A 5,217-nucleotide genomic window follows, 5' to 3' on the forward strand; every position below is an offset into this window, starting at 1 on the left:
ACCAGCTGGGCGGGCACCTGCGTGGCAACATGCAGCTCCCAAGCCAACTCATTGAGCGCCTGCGTGGCGGCATGCAGATCTTCGTGAAGGCTCCGCCACTGCGCCACCTCAGCTGCATGCCTGCCTACATGGCACCACGCGCCTCACTAGCCAGGGCGCGTGTCAAAGCGAGGAGGAGCGGCGATGGACGGGACGGGCCTCGCCCCCGTCCCCAATAAAGCAAGGGGACACCTAAGCTACCCATTAAATGCGTCTTGTCCTGTAATACGAGCGATAAGCTCAGGGCACTGTACGCCTTTCCACCTCCTGTGTGCCACTGTGGCAGCCCCTTCCGACTATAAAAGGAGGCCCATGGCATACTAGAGAAGGATTCGGCTCTTTCGAACCACACACTCACCACAGCTAGTTCGAGAGCTCAAGAACTCTCTGAAATACACCCACCAAAGCAGGACTAGGGTTTTACGCATCCTCGCGGCCCGAACCTGGGTAAACGATTCTTGTGCTGGCTACTGATCCTGCTCTTCTTGCAACCCTGCGCCCCGGCAACCGTAGTAGGGATTCTCGTGATCCCATAGGTGTCGTTCCACACCGACATCTTTGGCGCGCCAGGTAGGGGGCGCAATTGTGAGAATCTGGTCTAGTAGTTAGCCTAGCAGTTCTTCGTCGCCATGGCTCCTAAGAAGAAGACGGCCATGGCGATCGGCTCGTTGGGAGCCGAACAGCCCATGCCGGTGCGGACGAGCAGTGGACCGGTCGCGGATAGGACCCGGGCCGCGGTCCGCGAGCACCAGCACCGCCCCGGCAGTCAGAGCCTGGCGAGCGGCGTCGTTCGCGCACCAAACGACCGGCCGCACGTCACCAGATCCAAAGACGGAGCTGGCCCCCCCGCAAGCGGTGCGGGGCCCTCCAGGGGTGTCGCTGTGCCACCTCCGGGCGGCGCAGCGACCTCCAAGACGCCCACGCTGGCGACCATTGCACTCTTCCCATGGTGTGCGCCCCGAGCAGCGTCACCACGCTGGTGACCCTGGGCACCGCCGTGGGAAGAGCCCTGTGCGTCATCCGTGGGATGAAGGGGTTCAGCATGCCCGCCGAAGCGCTGGCGAAAATGGCACGCAGCCGCTGGGTCGTAACGGAGCTCCTTCTAACATAGTTAGAAGTCGAAGCGCGCCGCGATCCACGCAGCTGTCGCCATCGCCCACGCCAGCAGAAGCTTTGGCGCGCGCGCAACTGCTCCTCAACTTCCCTCCTGCCGCAGAGAAGCTCGACGAGTGGAGGGCCACCATCCGGAGCCTCGTCGCCGTCGCCAACAAAGACGATCCACGACCAGCGGGGCCCTTGGGTCGGCGCTCCACCGAGCCACCACGTGCTGGCGCTGGGAGGACCGGGGGAGCTGCGGCCACGGTGCACTCTCCTCCTCCTCGCCAGCCGCCGCGGGCGTCTGTCCATCGTGACGACGCTTGTGATAACATCTCTATAGCGTCGTCCGACCCGCGGACCCACCGCGACCAGCGCCAAGTTCTTCAAGAACGAGCTCACGAAGATGCTCGGACCACCATGGCGCGCCGGCGCGATACACGCCACCAGTCGGACAAGCGGGCGGGACCCGCTATGGACCACCTAGCACCGGGGGGCTCCGGCGGCCTGCCTTACGAGGTGGGCTGCCCGGCCTTCACCCGTGAGCTGCGGCAGTTCCAGTGGCCGTCCCACCGCACGTTCAAGCCCAACGTCGGCGATAAGTACACTGGCAAGACCCATCCGTCCGAGTTCCTCAACATCTACACCATCGCGATGCAGGCTGCTGGAGCTCGCGACGACAAGGTGCTTGCCAACTATTTCCCGCTGGCACTGAAGCCCAATGTTATGTCCTGGTTGATGCACTTGCCGGCGGATTCCATTTCTTCTTGGTCGGATGTGTGCCATGAGTTCGTTGGCGCCTTCACAGGAGGCCACCAAGCTCATGGCCAGGCCAGTGATCTGCATATCATTCCCCAGAAGGAAGGGGAAACCCTGCGCAAGTACATCCAGAGATTCAGCCGGATGCAGTACAACATCCCCGACGTTCATCCCGCCGCTGTGATCAGCGCGTTCCATCAGAACGTGCGCAACCGCAAGATGCGCGAAGAGCTGGCGATGACCAAGGTTAAGGATGTGGCCGAGCTCTATGTTCTGGCCGATAGGTGCGCCCGGGCTGAAGAGGGAAGGAAGTACCCCAGCGAAGACGCCGGTGCGGAAACCGACTCTACCGACGAAGACGCCGCCACCCCAACGAAGAAGGGCCGGCGTCGCAATAGGAAATGCAAAGGCAAGGCCGTGCTTGCCATTGAAGGATCTGACGACACCAGCGCTGCCAAGAAGATCAAGGCAGACGCCCCCGGCAAGGAGATTGCCGGGTGTGCCGCCTGCCGGGCCTTGGTGGCTACCGACAAGCCAGGAAGCTCCGGCAAGCAATATTGCAAGATCCACCGCACCAAGGGCCACAACCTCCAGAACTGCCGACAAGTTGAGCTGCTTGCTGAGAAGCAAAAAGCTGAGTACGAGAGGCGGGACAAGGAGAAGGACCTGGATGGTGCCGAGGGATCCGGCAAGAAACGTGGCGGCCAAGGAGGCCACCGCGACAAGGACAACCAGCAAGAGAGGCCCGCCCGGGGCCATGACAAGAAACAAGAAGACGATGATCACGACGAGGACGACAAGTCCGGTGAGCAAGAGTTCCAGAAGGCTACGGAGGCCATGTGCGTCAATGGTGGTGCCTCGCTGCATACTTCTCACCGCCAGCTCAAGCAGTGGGCGCGTGAGATTATAGCAGCGGAACCATCGTTCGACGCTCAGAAGCCGCTGAAGTGGTCCATCACGCCCCTCATCTTTGACGCCGAGGACCACCCTGACCGCACAACCGCGGTCGGGTGTTTGCCATTGTTGGTCTCACCAACGATACGCAACCTCAAGGTGCCGGCCTGAACTTGATCTCGCCTGTCGTGATCAAAAGACTGCAAATTCCTGATGGAGACCTCGAGGAAACGGGTACGTTTCAAGGGGTCAATCCGGGGAGGAGCCAGCCGAAGGGGAAGGTCACACTGCCCGTGACGTTTGGAGGGGAATTGAACTACAGAATGGAGAGGATCATTTTCGATGTGGCCGAGATCCCCTTGCCCTACAACGGGATCCTCGGCCACAACATGCTAAAGATGCCCGGGCCGTTGACCATCATCTCCGTCCCCTCCAACAAGAAGGACGCGCTGATCTGCGCCGACCAACTCTACCGGGAAGCAGTTGCAGCAGCTGCCGTCAAGGCACCTGCTCCTGCCGTTGAAGGCCCGGGAGGGAAGAAGAAGCCCGGCAAGACCTCTCGCACCCACTTCGGCAAGCGCACCTCCTCGGAGTGTTGTGCTACCGTCGAGGACGTGCCAAAGAGCTCTACCGACAAGAGCAAGAAATCCAGAGCTGAGCCGCCGCAGACCAAGAAGGTGCCCGTCAGGGAGGATGGCACGGGAGGGGCCTTCACCATAGGCTCCACCCTCAACAGCAAATAGGAAGGCGCACTCGTCACCTTCCTGCGGGCGAATGTCGATGTGTTTGCGTGGCAAGCATCCGACATCCCCGGTGTTCCCAGGGAGGTGATTGAGCACCACCTAGCTGTCTGCCCTCATGCGCGGCCCGTCAAGCAGAAGGTCAGAAAGCAGGCTCTGGAGAGGCAGGAGTTCATCACGGAGGATATCAGGAAGTTGGAAGCGACGGTTTTGGTGAGAGAAGTGCTCCACCCGACGTGGTTGGCCAATCCGGTAGTGGTGCGCAAGGCGAATGGGAAGTGGAGGCTGTGTATTGACTACACAGATATCAATAAGGCTTGTCCTAAGGACCCCTTCCCATTGCCACGCATCGACCAGATTGTTGACTCCACGGCCGGGTGTGACCTGTTATCATTCCTCGATGCCTACTCGGACTACCACCAAATCTTCATGACAAGAGAGGATGAAGAAAAGACATCATTCATCACCCCATGTGGTATGTATTGCTTTTTACGGATGCCTTTCGGGTTGAAGAGTGCTGGCTCAACGTTCGCAAGAGCAGTCCAAATTGGTTTTGAACCTCAGCTCCATAGAAATATGGAGGCATACATGGATGACATAGTGGTCAAAACCAAAGACGGGCCAACTCTTGTGCAAGATATGGAAGAGACATTTTCCAACCTGCGCAAGATCAACCTCAAGCTGAACCCTGAGAAGTGCGTCTTCGGCATTCCATCCAGCAAGCTTCTCGTGTTCTTTGTGTCGCAGCGCGGGATCGAGGCAAACCCAGACAAGATCAAGGCTATTGAGCAGATTGAGGCGCCCAAGCGGATCAAAGATGTGCGTCGGCTCACCGGCTGCGTTGCCGCCATGAGCCGATTCATCTCCAAGTCCGCTGAGCGCGCCCTTCCTTTCTTCAAAATCTTGAAGAAGGCGGGCCCAATGGAGTGGACCCCAGAAGCCGAGGCAGCATTGCAGGATCTGAAGAAATACCTTTCCTCCATGCCAATACTGGTTGCTCCTAAACCACAAGCGCCGTTGCTGCTATATCTGGTGCGAACGAATCAAGTGGTCAGTGCCGCACTGGTGGCACAGAGGGAGGTCGACGAGGAGGCAGTGACGGCGGCAGAACCAGCGGATGGCAAGCCAAAGATTACCCGGCAGGGCCTGGTGCCGGCAAGGCGCGGCCCCCGGCAGAGTCTGATGCCACCAAGGCAGTGCCCGCGCAGTCGAGTGAGGTGGTGCAGAAGAAGAAGATGATGCAGCACCCGATTTACTTTGTCAGCTCCCTCTTGCAGGGGGCTAGGTCGGGGTATTCCGGTGTGCAAAAATTGCTCTTCAGCCTCCTTATGGCCTCGAGGAATGTAACGCCCACGATGCGGCTATATCTCCCATGTGTCGAGGCACGACTTGGAGGCATAACCACATGGTGGTTTTGTCGCAAGAAGGGTCATCTTCACACAATCCCATGTAATGAACAAGAATGGGATAAAGAGTTGGCTTAAAATCGCCACTTCACACAATACATAAATTAAACATACATCATTTAGAGTACACACAAGGTCCGACTACGGAACCAAAATAAAAGAAGACAACCCCAAATGATAGATCCACGATCGTCCCAACTGGGCTCCACTACTGATCATCAGGAAATGAAACATAGTAACGACCAAGGTCCTCGTCAAACTCCCACTTGAGCTTGGTTGCGTCA

Source organism: Triticum aestivum, chromosome 3D (assembly GCF_018294505.1).
Source record: "Triticum aestivum cultivar Chinese Spring chromosome 3D, IWGSC CS RefSeq v2.1, whole genome shotgun sequence".
NCBI lineage: Eukaryota > Viridiplantae > Streptophyta > Magnoliopsida > Poales > Poaceae > Triticum > Triticum aestivum.